The sequence below is a fragment of the Aotus nancymaae genome, unplaced genomic scaffold, assembly GCF_030222135.1.
Source record: "Aotus nancymaae isolate 86718 unplaced genomic scaffold, 86718_ANA_hifiasm-v0.15.2.pri h1tg000115l, whole genome shotgun sequence".
In the NCBI taxonomy this organism is placed as follows: Eukaryota; Metazoa; Chordata; class Mammalia; order Primates; family Aotidae; genus Aotus; species Aotus nancymaae.
In genome coordinates this window covers 5,113,097-5,126,988 of record NW_026988530.1, presented here as the reverse complement: position 1 = coordinate 5,126,988, position 13,892 = coordinate 5,113,097, and the positions used below count along the sequence as shown (strand labels likewise).

General features: G+C 35.3%; 1 long non-coding RNA gene across 1 annotated transcript in view; it reads left to right on the top strand.

Moving 5' to 3' along the window:
• Positions 1 to 280: 280 nt before the first annotated feature.
• The window catches only part of LOC135272564 (uncharacterized), a 63,482-nt gene continuing 49,870 nt past the window's right edge, over positions 281 to 13,892 (top strand). The window contains exon 1 of the long non-coding RNA XR_010340587.1: positions 281 to 410. This is a non-coding gene — a long non-coding RNA (uncharacterized LOC135272564). The remainder of the gene's footprint in view (positions 411 to 13,892) is intronic.

Here is a 13,892-nt window from a genome sequence, read left to right as displayed (position 1 = left end):
TTATGATTGGTGCCATCTGCAATAAATGCAGAGGAAGAAGCATACAACAGGGCTGAAGATTTAGAGCCTCTCTCCCAGTGGACATGGGCTTATGTTAGGACATGCCTCTAAATTGGTACGACCCACATGCCAACAGGATAGATTTCTCTGTGCCTTTTAAATTTTATTTTGTTCCTTAAAAGTTTTTTTCTTTTTTTCCCCCTGAGGATAGAAATATGTTTTTTCCATTTTTACAGGCAAACCACTTCAATGGAACGTGGCTGGCGGCCATATGGACATATATGAATCCAACAATTAATTCAGTAAAGAAAACTGCTTGTGGCAAGTTTTTGAATATGAATTCCAGGTAGTGCTTTGATGATAAATGAGGAGAAGATTGCAAAGAAAATTACAGCAACGTTTGTAAAAAGGTACGTTTCCTTTAGTCATTTAATGATATTCAAATTATTAGTTGTCATCTATTTAATGTGAAGTCTATGGTACTTGTAGGAGGTACTTAACACTTTTTATGTATAATTTTATGGCAAAAATATGGTGTTAATTTTCAAGGCACTTACAATCTAGTAAACTTTGGAATGAGTGCTTGTATTACCCTTATCTGAAACTCCTAAGTCTAGACTTTTGGCTGGCATGTCTTCCAGAACTGGCTTTATGATGGTATTCCAGAACCAGCACTTCCAGCCAAAACCAACATAAGTGTGGAGTGCCTCAAAGACGGAAATTACCAAACCAAACCAAAACAGAAACCCCTCAAAACAGAAAAACAAACTCACATTAACGGAACACATTAGAATCTCATAAAGGATGATTAAGAATATCTGGGAAACCACTCATTGTTTTTGTTTTATTTCACTAGGTTTTGTCTCAAGGTTGTCCTGTGATGATTCCTTCAGCTCTAACATTTGCAGAATCAAAGCTTTAGCTTCCAGTCATCACTCTTCACACACAGGGAGCACACATGGTGTGTGGTTAGGATCCTTTCCCTTTAGAATTCCTTGCCATCAAGAGTAGATAAAAGGGAAAAACAAAAGTATCAGGGTATTATGTGGGCTTCATTTACATTTTACTGAAAGAACTGTTTAACCTCCATCCAGGGAAATGAAATGCTCCATAGCCATCCACAGACCTGAGAAGTACACATTAACAATTCTATGAACACTGCATTGAATATTTCCTCTGAAGAAATCTATAGCAGCTTATTTTTGTCTAATTTTATCAGCTACTTTCAATACCACTTAAACACTTAGATATTTATTGCATGTATAGGAAAAATATCAATTAGTTGAGTTTCTTAACTGAAACATGTGGTCAGATACTTAAATTAGAATTTAATTCAAATTAGTAAGACATTGCAAATATGGTGACAGTTGCAGAACTATCCACAATATCCCAATAGGTCTGACTTCAGGAAGGAGATATGAATTTCCTCCAAAATATTTTACTGAGGTAGTGTTTATATCTCGCTTCGGATGTTAGGCCTATTGGGATATTGCATTTTAAGTTTCAGCCATCATCATCCCAATATGCACACTGCACTTCACTTAGATGAAGCATAAAGGATTTCTCCCCCATTTCTTTCACTGAATGATAATAGAATCACTGGATATGACTTTTAAAAACTACTAAAACATATAGAACAAAGGTACTACGTATTTCCATATTTAAAGTGTGACAGTGAACTGCAGCCAGCGGAGCTGTTCAACTGTGAGTATAGACAGCAAAGAACTGAAATGTTGCCTGGTGTTGTTTCTTTTGGAAAGCTTTATGTATACACCAGTAATGAGGAGAAGCACAAATCCTGGGAAAGTGTTAACTGATGGACCACCAGTTCTCCAAGGCTGTTGTCCATGAATCTCTTGCCTTTCAAACAGTTTGGTAGGGTATGGCTCTTTCAATGTGTAGCAATCATGACACAATGCAAGAAGCTTATTGAAACATTTGCACTGCTGTATTTATCCTGGCATACAGTCATCCAGTGTTCTAGGGTAGTTACAAGTCAGTATGATCTCATATAGAACACCAGAATGAGCTATCTACACCAAAGGAAAGTAGTTTAGGAATATTTTAGAGAAGACTTAAATATTTTAGAGAAGAATTAAATATTATCTTCATTCCTTTGCAAAAACCTGTTTTATACTAGTTATTTCATTTTTACTTTGAATTTGGATTCATGCTCAGGGGAAAGTAGATTTTATATTCCAAACACAATTAATTATTATGGTTACAGTAGGATGATAATCATAATGGGAAGAATTTGCAATATGGAAGACCATCACCCACCATTATGTATCTTTAATCAGATCTAAAAGACACCCAAATTTAGGCTCTCTTTTTGATTTGTTGCTTAGAACAAAACCCCTTAATCCCTTCATGGCTACTTTTGGTCATGTATAAAATGGAGAAAGTAATAATCACAACCTGCTTTTGGGGCTCTCAGAAAGATGAATAAAGTGAAAAGCAGAAAAATCAATCTTAGTTATTATTACGTTTGAGAGGCTGGCAGAACAGTGTGTTCCCAGCGTGCTATCTAATTACAGCCCAGATTCTTCAGGAGGCAGTAGCTAATTTTGCACATCTTCTGTAATTACCACATCTTCATAAGAATTTACGTGGGAACTTACTAGAAGTCAAAACTTGAAAGGTATGAATAAACATAATCTTTCACGTATCATCATAGTGATCTAAAATGCAGTTTGCCATTTTAATTCGGTGTTAAAAATTCCTCAATGATTTCTCCATCAACGATTTCTGCAGTATTGCATAATTCAGTCTGGATTAACCTTTTTCAGTTTCAGCCACCATCCTCCCAACATGCAGACTGCGCTTTACTTACACCAAACTTCGTAGAGTGCCCTCACTACACCAAGCTCTCCTGAACCTTCTTGCCTTCACTTGTATTTATTCCTCTGCCTGATGTGCCATATCCTTATCACCTCCCCCACCAACATAATGTGATCTTTTCAGTTTCAAAATTACACTTATTTAACCTCCTCTATGTACCTGTTTCTGACCTTGCAGTTGCCTGAAAACAATGCTGTATTTGATTAATATGACTCTCTCCCAAATACACTGTGGGCTCCTTAAGTGTGGTCTCCCTGTTTTTTTTCCTACCTTTATATCCCCAGAGCCTAGCTCAGTGTTTGCTGACTGAATAAGTGAATGAAACTCTAATATGAACTGTAAAATTTCTCTCTAGAAGCATTTGTAGTTTGGCACTAATAATAAATTGCTCTAATCTTCCAGAGTTTGGAACTAATTGAGACATGGGACCAAGAAACAGGCACGTGAAATCAAAATGACAGCTTTGTTACAGTTAATAAAGGCTACACTGGAGGACATGACTTTTGTGGCAATAAGTCATTTCCTAGTGGAACCCAAGAACTGGGCACAAGACCTTCTCAGTCAAGGCAGTTCTGGACAAACAGAGGCCACCTTGCTATTTAGGTACAGAGTCTTGACCACTAAGTTTGTGGCATGAGCAATAGTAGAATGCATGTGGTCAAATCCTAAAGAGCAGGAGGAAAGGAGCTGATCTAGGCCTATTTTTAACTCCAAGTCCGTCAGTTAGTTCAACCCTTTTCCCTTAGGAAAGAATTAGCATAGGGGCAGAGAAGCTGGAAGTGTTCTGTGAATGAATGTCTTACTGCAGGGGGATATTAAATTAGGGGAATGTAAGCTCCCCTAGTTGCCTCCTGTAGCACTTCCAATAGTTCTCTTTTCACATGACCTTTCCCTGGCAATAGTACTGTGCTTTCTCCAGCTAGCCAAGCATAAATGACAGAGCCACTGTTCTAGCTGATAGCTCATCCTTTCTAGTCAGCAACTGGCAGTGATCGTCCAGCCTGTGGTCCCAGCCTTATAATGAATTGTCGATATCTTATATTTCAATTTTTAAATACAAAATGAATACCCCATAACCTTAAAAATTACAAATGATTCAGATACATAAAAGTAAGCTTTTCTAAAAGTTTCTCTCTTCCAACCTTCTCCCCTGGATGATAATGACTATTGTTTATGTATGTATCTCCAGACTTTAAGAAGAGCCACTTAAGAATGTTTAGTCATAAACATTTCTGAAATCACAAATACTTGACAATAACTGACAGTCACTTTGAATCTTAATTTATATGCTTAACTAATTCCTTTTGGCATTTCATAGAATGAATGTTTTATAATCTCCCCCAGCATTCTCAGGATACTCAGGTTGTTTCCAATTTTTCACTATACAAAGAATATAGATTCTGTACAACTATCTCTTACTTACTGTAGGAGAAATTCTTATAAGTAAAACTGATTCATACTGATTCATGTAATTCATACATTATAATTTTGATGGATATTGCTGCATTGTGCTTTCAAAGTCTATACTAACAATATATCAATTCCCATTTCCAGAAACTTATGGATCCTGGATACTATAAATCTTTCAAGTTTTTGCCAATAGAGTGGGTGAGACATGTCTTGTTTTAATTTCTATTTCCTTATTTACTTATGATATTAAACATGATTTTGTATTGTTACTAGTCATTGGTACTTCCTATTCTGCTAGTTCCTAACTTCTGCCCAATTTACTTTGGTAATTTAAATTGTTATATATTATAGATTTTAAATCTGTATCTGCTAAGTATATGGCAAATAATTTTTTACAGAAATGGCTTTCTTTTCACTTTGTTTAATAGTTCATCTTTTACTCACAGATTTTAGCGTCAACATTTTCATAGTCTAAATTCGTACGTTAACATCACTCTACTTTGTGGTTTTTTTTTGTTCCATTGACCTATTTGGGTCTTTGCATTATTTTAATTGTATCATGGCCACTTTTAATAAAAATCTCTAATATTTATTGAGTCTCTAATATGTTTCAAATGCCATTTCTTTTTTTCACAACTACTTATGCAGTAATCACTATTATTATCACCACTTTACATATCAGGAAACTGAGACCCAAAGAGTTTAAGTAACTTGCTCAGGTTACTGGGCTAACTAAGCAGCTGAGCTGGATGGAGCCCCAACGTTCCTGACCCAAAGTCAATGCCAGTAAGCACTATACCATGATCACTTTCCACAGGTTTATAGAATGCTTTGAAATTCGAGGGGCTCTTACCTGTAATCCTAGCACTTTGGGAGGCCAAGGCAGGCGGATCACCTGAAGTCAGGAGTTTGAGACCAGTCAGGCCAACATGGTGAAACCCTGTCTTTACTAAAAATATAAAAATTAGCCGGGCGTGGTGGTGTGTGCTTGTGGTCCCAGCTACTCAGGGGGCTGAGGCAGAAGAATCACTTGAACCTGAGAGGTGGAGGTTGCAGTGAGCTGAGAACATGCTACTGTACTCCAAGTGAGACTCTGTCTCAAAAAAAATGCTTTGAAATTCTATAAGCAAGTTGACCCTCAGTGTTCTTCTATCTCACAATTTTTTTATGCATTTACTTTTATGAGTAAATTTTATAATTATCTTAGGTTTCAAGATAACTCTGTTAGGATTTCACTGATAATTGCTTTAACATTTTAGATTATTTTGAGAAAGAAATGTTATTGTTATGAATTGCATCATGTCCCACGACAACTCAAATTTTTATGTTGAATTCCTAACTCCCAGTACCTCAGAATGTGACTGTATTTGAAGACAGGGCCTTTAAACGAGTAATTAAAATGAGGCAATTAGGGTGGGCCCTAATCCAAGACCTTAGTCCTTATAAGAAGAGAAAATCTAGACAAAGATAGGTGCAGAGGAAAGACCAAGTGAAGACACAGAGAGATGATTGCCATCTACAAACCAAAGGGAGAACCTCGGAAGAAACTCACCTTGCTGATACCTTGATCTTAGACTTCTGCCTTCAGAACTGTGAGAAAATAAGTCTATGTTGTTTAAGCCCCTGAGTCTGTGGTACTTTGTTATGGCAACCCTAGCAAATGAATACAGTCATTGCCATATTTTAGTGTTTTCCCATCTAGGAGAATGTTGTTGTTTTACTTATTGAGGTCTTTTCTAGGTTCTTGAGTTAGGTTTAAGTGTTTTCTTTACTATACATTAGTATTTCTTGTTAACCTTGTCTCTATTCATTGCTTTTTGTTGTTCTTGTGATTTGGATATGCTTTTTCATACACACACACACACACACACACACACATATATAAGAATAAATATATATATACACACACATACACATATTTTTAGAGATGGGGTCTGACTCTATCACCTAGGCTAGAGTGCAGTGGCATGATCATAGCTTACTGTAACCTTGAACTCCTGGGGTCCAGTGATCCTCCTACCTCAACCACCTGAGTAGTAGTAGGAATGTGTCATTATGCCTAGCTAATTTTTGTTTTCCTTTATAATTGGTTATAGATTTTATATATTTCTATTTTATCTGGCCACCTTACTGTACCTTCTTATTAGTTTTAGCAGTTTTTCAAGTGATTATCTTGGAGATTTTAGGCAGGTAATATATATAATATGCAAATAAAGGCAGTTTTGGTTTGTCTTTTTCCTTCCAGTACATACATTTCACTTTTACTTTAATGCATTGACAGGAATGCTCCAGGATTAGCCTGAGAAATAATAAAGATAGTGAGCATCCTTGCCTAGCTCCTGACTTTATTTAGTGCTGATTAACTATGACATTTGTAACAGTTTTTGTTATCATTTTCAAGCTTTTAGAACTTTTCTAGGGCTCTTTATTCTCTTTTTATCAGCAAAAGGAATTGTAAGAACTGCTTTACCAGCAGCTTGCAAAATAATTCTGTGGGGTTTTCTCTTTTTATATGTTAAGAGATTGAATTACATGGCTAGATTTCTAAATTTAAGTCATCTTTAGCTTCCAAAAATAAATCCATTTGTTTATTGTGTGTTCTTCTTATAATTTGTTACTGGGTTTGAAGTACTAACATTTTATTTGTGATTTTTTTAGAAAGTGTGTGTGCATGTGAATTCAATTTTTCAAGTCATTTTATGACTGAAGGTGATTTTTTTCCTATAAATTTGAATTATAATTTAGCTGGGTATAGAATTCTAGGTTTAAAATAACTTTAAAGACATTAGTCCATTATAATATGATAATGCACTGTTGTAGATGAGAAATCAGAGGCCAATCTAATCCTTTCAGCTAAAAAATATTTAAGAAAAACCTCATTTGATACAAATCATAGCAAAAATGGATTAGATGTTTTTAAGATTCCATATGAACTGTTTTGTTGTGTGTTATTTATTTATTTATTGAGATGAAGTTTCCCTCTCTCGCTGAGGCTGGGGTGCAGTGGGGAGATCTTGGCTTACTGCAACCTCCACCTCCCAGGTTCAAGTGATTCTTTTGCCTCAGGCTCTTGAGTAGCTGGGACTACAGGCTTGTGCCACCATGCCCGGGGAATTTTTGTATTTTTAGTAGAGACAGGGTTTCACCAAGTTGCCCAGACTGGTCTCTAACTCCTGAGCTCAACTGATTTGCCCACCTCAGCCTCAGAAAGTGCTAAGACTACAGGCATGAGACACTGCCCCTGGCCTTAATTTTGTATTTTTATGCTCTATGATTTTCATTGTAATATGTTGCTACTAGATATGGTAAAGTGAGAAAACTAACATATTTCACATATTTCATCTTTTTATTCCATCAGTATAAGGTAATAAAAGAGCACTAAATTTAGACATAAGTTATGAATAAGAAATTCTTACTACTCAATGGGAAGCAGGTTAAGGAATAAAGCACTTTGTCAATAGCAGAAGTAAGACTGGAATCCAGGTGTGTGAATTATAAGATGTTTGGAATTCTTATTGGAAAAGGGTTTGCTGTAACAAGAAACACTTGGACCTTTTGCTCAAATGATAAAGGGACCTTGGCAGTTGTTTAAATCTCTAGGGGCAAAGTCACCCAAAAATGCACAGTTTCAATCTATTAAGCTTGGAATTTTAACTATTAAAAATATTAAACCCTTTTTAAAATCGTTATCTACCCATGTTTGAATGGTATATACGCATACATACACACACACCACGCCACACACACACATACAACTCTGGAGTCTCTATTACTTCCCAAGGATATTTAAAGTACTTATTTACACTAAAAACTCATTTTTTTCTGTTAATTTTTCATGTTTATGTTTCCAGTCTGTTTGGGAGTTATCTGTTGGCTTTGAATTTATTAAATTAAAAACTGAGACTATGCCCAATAAGGACTTTCATTTATGGATTAGTTGGTTCCTGTGTTTTTCAAATAAAGCATGAATCTGATGGTCATACTGCAAGTTGCCCTGCAGTTTTTCATGCAAAACAAATGTGATAATTTAAAGGGATAATGCCTGTTGGATGAAATTGGCCATTTGAAAATTCTATCCCTCATGTGTCATCTTATTTCAGTTGTTATTATATTCAAAGTTTTGCATGTCCACTTAGTAGCACTGTGCAGAGAAACAGTTCCAAGTAACTACAATAATGTTCATCATTTGTTTCTTAAAAGAGTCCAGGTGACTACTTTAAGTAATAGAAATACACAATTATAGAGGGAGAAAAGTTTTCTTTTGCTACTTTAGCATAATTCATAACAGAATGTGTAGCATCACATAAAATATTAAAGACTTAAAAATGGCACATTGTCTTTACTACCTTTTAAATATATTTATTGAATGATCCAGACCTATTCTTCATTTAACTCACACTTACACTGAATAGGGTCATCTAGTTATAAGATCAACTGTCATCTTTTTCATTTTGTAAAACCATTTTCTGTTGGAGGAAGATCGTTTTAGAATTTATGTAAGTACATTACAATTCTGCTATTACTGGGCCCTCAGATGCAATTTGGCACAGCATGATGTTTCCACAGTTGATCCAAGTTAACAGTGATTGTAGAACCTTAGTGATTGGCTAGGGTTATTTTTAAACCTAATTCTAGATAACTCAGAGAAGTGCTGTTCTGTATTCCACATGGTAATCTCAGCAACATTTGGCATGGAGGTCTTATTGCATACCATAACTCTGGTTTCACTGTGAATCTCTTTTACTATCAAAACACTGAAAATAGAACCTCAAAGCAAAGGGAGAGCCATGCTATTTTCATTACAAAGATCACACCTCATTCATTTAGGAGTTCTCTGTTGCATGATATAATTTGTTTGCTTGTTTATTGAGGAAAACATCGTTGCATCCATGAGGCTTTGATGTAATTGACCACCTCTATCTCAGATGTTAGGTTCTGTCATCATTGAAACCACCCTATATATAAGTTTCTGGGAAATTCCTGGGAGAATTCTGTATTCATTTAACTTGATGACAAAACAGCAACATGCTAAATAATGTGATTAAAGTTGTTAAAAGCCAAAATAAACACTTATAATTATCTCAAGCAAAACGGTGTCAGGCAAGTGCAGGCTCTATAAAGTGGGACTCCATGTACGTCTTTCAGGACCTGCTGCACAATAGATCATAGTTAAAGGTCTGTTAACAGACCTCTGACGGCTGAGCTGGGTAGCTTGTGGTTTCCTTCGAAACCTATTGGCATAATGTGAATTTATGTGTGAGGTGCAAATTGGAAGTTGCCTTCTACTGGTGCCCTTGGCAGAACAGAAATCATACTGTAGGGTTAGCAGCAGGAAGTACATGGCTTTGAAATTACCCAGCAGGGTTTCTGCTCACTACCCTTGTTGGTTCTGAGACAGGGCCCTTATATTGTCTGGTCATGATTAAAATCAAAGTGTAGGCTTCTTTGCTGGGTGCCAGTAAACTTAGGTGAAAAGCAGAAACAATCTGGGGTTTTAATTATTTTAAAATGCAATGTAGGCAAGAAAAGAAGATGAAAGCATTTTTGACTAATCTATCCCAATTATTCCACATAAACGGATTTGCCAAAAAAGAGGCCCATAGAGAGAGACCAAGCTTGCCTTTACAAGAGACTTAGTAACATATCTCACAGCTATAAAATAGATCTATGGCACGTATGCTGTTCTTCAGAAACTCATCGAGAAAAGTGCCTGAACATTATGATACTTTTGGGTGAGTAGAGAAAGACAGATGTGTTTTTTACCTTATTCCAAATACAAGGTGCTATGTATATATGAAATAAGCCTTTTAAGCACGGAAGAGAATTTCCTGGTTAATTACTTAGTGCCTTAAAGTAGTCCATCTGAAAGGCGGTATCTTGGTGCTATGCTTAAGATTTGCCTCATTCCATAGTCAGGTTGGATGGATACTTCCCATCGTGCTATAATTCCCAGAGCTCGCAGAGTGGGATCTTCTCTTTTCAGCTTAATTTTTTTCCATGAAGAGTATAAAGAGATGAGTCATAGGCTTGGAGTTCACCATCTCTAATAATCTGGGAGTAAATCAATAATTAATAAGATACAGGGCATGCGAATTCAGTTTCATATTGTACCAACAAGTTATTAAATGAACAGTAGTCACAACCAGAAGTTAATATATAGGTTTGTTTGTTTTTGAAAAAAGTGCCCAATGTATAAGTGGTGGCAGTGCCTGCTATGTGGTAGGCACTGTGATAAAGACTGAGGATATAAAGGCAGATCAGACTTCCAAGGGAAGATAGAGAAATAAACAGTTATTTACACCGGTTACTCTGGAGACCGACAAAGGCCAAACTAAGGAAGTACATGTGCTGAGGTGGGAACCTGTGATTATTACCTACCCTTCAGCTGGTGCTCAGCCACAGAGATGTGAATATTACATTTCTACCACAATTGGCATATACTGATTTTTTTTCAAGACATAAAAAGAGGAAAAAATCTATTGCTTTGATTGAAAGGTTGAATGGCTTTAGGAAAATTGAGCATGGAGGTCCATTTCTTTCTTATAAAAATTTATTTGCGGTCAATTTATTATGATACCTCAAACTATTTAGCCACAGCAAAGATCAGGTGTGTAGAAACTCTACAAAACCTTGACAAATCCTGTGGTCCCCAGAAAAAGGTCTGTGTCTTATCTGATGGAAACTGCTTAGACTCAAGTCTCTTGAGCCGTCATAACTGCTCAAGCAAGGGGGAAATCCAGATTTTATATCTCCTTCCACTTGAATTTCAGGATAAGAATGAGAGAAATCAGCAAAATCCAGTTATGTTAAATAGCTTTTATGAGTATCTTTTTGGAATGCTGGCAGTTGTTAACTTTGTTTTGCTTGCCAGGTATAAGCATGGAAGATTCAAGCTGCTCCTGGCTTTAAGAAGTTAATGTGGAATTTTGCTGCTTGAAATTTAAATCTGCTTACAAAAATTAGCTCCCACTGGTGGAAACATCTTTCTTTTTAGTATGAGAAGTTGTTTGAAGCTTTTTTCCTCCCTTAAGGTCTCATCTTGATCAGGCTTTAATATTGCTCTCAAACCAACCTTTAATTTAATAAACATGGTAATTTTGTTCAGGAAAATTTTCCATGACATTTGTTGAATTAAATGTACATAGTCAGTATTCCATCCCAGCAGCACCACCTATTGTTGTCTTCTAGCTCTTCTACTAAACTTCACAAGAATCGACTTCACTCATTTCTCTGGGTATCCCTGTGAGGCATCCAACATACTTTACATTTTACAGGTTATAAGGGTTAAGCATTCCAACTGTGGTGTCGTTTCTAAGGTCATAAATCTGTAAATAAAATGAATGCAGAATGGTAGACTTTTAATTGGTGAAAGGGCATTGAATAGAGAGGTAACATGCTTATAAAATATTTATGGATATTAAATATTTGGCAAATAAGATTCAAGTTATACCTGTATGTTTTAAAAGTTGCTACTTACTATGCACTATGATTCTACAATTAACAGCAGAATTGTAATTGGAATAAGAGAGACTAAATGGTATTCTTTTGTGTCTATTGTTATTGTAATTAGAATATTATGTATTTATTGATTAAACATAGCAGCTCTTTCCAATGGGGTTTTAAAATTCACTTATAATAAAAACAAATATAATTTGCATTTACAGGTAGAAAACAAAATTTGGAAAGTGTCAAAATGGGGTCCACTATGGAATATTTTCAGCATTATTTCCAGAAGAGAGGTAGAATTGGTAATTTTAGTCTTCATTTGATTTTTACATGTACTTATACAAATGTGAGTCATTACCTGTGTTTTCTGTAAGCCATCTATACTTCAACCATAAAAAGGATTTTAGGAAGACTATAATAAACAACATATGGAGTATTTTCACATGTATTATATCATTTGATCTTCCCTGCAATTCTCTAAGATAGATAAGGTGGCTTTGGGTCCTCCGCCCTCTTCTTTTCTCACTGCACATTCTTGAAATTTCATTGGCTTCTATAGATTCAATTACCATCTCTGCACTGATCATTTCAAAATTTCTACCTATGTTCCTTACATCTCTCCCAACCTCTAGAAAAAAATGTATACATTTGGAATTTCCACAAGCATCTAAAACTCAGCACAGACGTGTTTCCTGCCTAGACGACTCATCTGCCTATGCTCCTTGTCTTAGGGAATGTCCTATCATCTGCTTAGTTGCCCAAGCCAGAGACCTAGAAGTTGTCTTAGACTCTCCCCTTTTGCTTATCCTCTTTACCCATCAATTAAGACTATTGCATTTCCTCAATATCTCTGAATTCCAGCCTATTTTGTTCAGGCCTTATCATTTCTCACCTGGCCTTACAACTTCTAATTTGACACTCTGTGACTAGAGACAATGTGAAATTATAATAGCTCTTACAATTTCTAATTTGACATTCTCTGCTGCTAGAGAGACCTGTCTAAGATACTTCATGGATGGTTTTTAATTACTTTTATGATGAAGTACAAATTTTTACACAGATAATATGATGCCACTTAAAATATATGACTCACGACGAATTTCCCAGTTTTCTATCTTATCTGTCCCTGATCATACTCGATGTTCTTACCAAATAGATCTTTCATTCTCTCAGTGTGGCAGTCCTAAGAGTGATTTTTTATTTGAAAATCCATTAATATACATCATCTTATTATTAGAAATAAGGAGTCAAATCCTATAATCGTCTATAGAGATGCTGAATGACATTTGAAAAGTTAATACCCATTCATGTTAAAAACAACAAATTAGGAATTGATAGATAATTTAATATGATAGTACAAATAACCAGCCAAAATGAGCATCTGAACTGATGAGGAATGTAAAGTCAAACCAAGAAAGGATAGTGGGTATCTCAATTATTATTTAACTTTGAATTGGAAGTATTAATGTCATTAGACAAGAGAAATTGGAGGCATGAGTACTGGAAATGAAGAGGTTAACTACCTTTATTGCAGAGGTTGTGATTATATATCTTGAAACTCACCCTACCAAAATTTGTGAAAAGTACAAATAGGAGAATTTAATAAAATATTAAGATATATAATTAACATACAAATCAATAGTTTTTGTGGGAAATCAATAGTTTTCCTATTTGTGTATAATGGAGAAGCAGACTCCATACATGATAACAAATAAAATAGAATAAAAGGAAAAAAAGCAAAATAAAATTCCTAGGCATAAAACTAATACAAATGTTTAAAACCTGTATGAGGCAAACTATAAACGTGCTTAAAAGACATAAATATAGCCTTAAATAGAAAGATATAAAATTAGTCATAGCAAGCTGACTCAACCTCATAAAGATATTAATTCTTCCTAAATTAGTTATTCATTTAATTCAATTCCAATAAAAATAGCAGAAGTTTTCCCCCTCTGGAGCTATACAAGTTGGTTATAAAGTTTGTATGGAAGAATAAACAAGCAATACTAATCAGGAAATTTCCTAAGAAGAGAAGCAATGCATTTCTTTTTCTAAAATATGTTATAAAGCCTCTATAATTAAAAGGTTGTGGTATGGGCACATGAGTAAACAGAAAGACCAATGTAACCACACAGAAAATCTGGTAAAGCAACTAAAATACAGTATTGATAAAAATAACATCTCATAATAGAAGG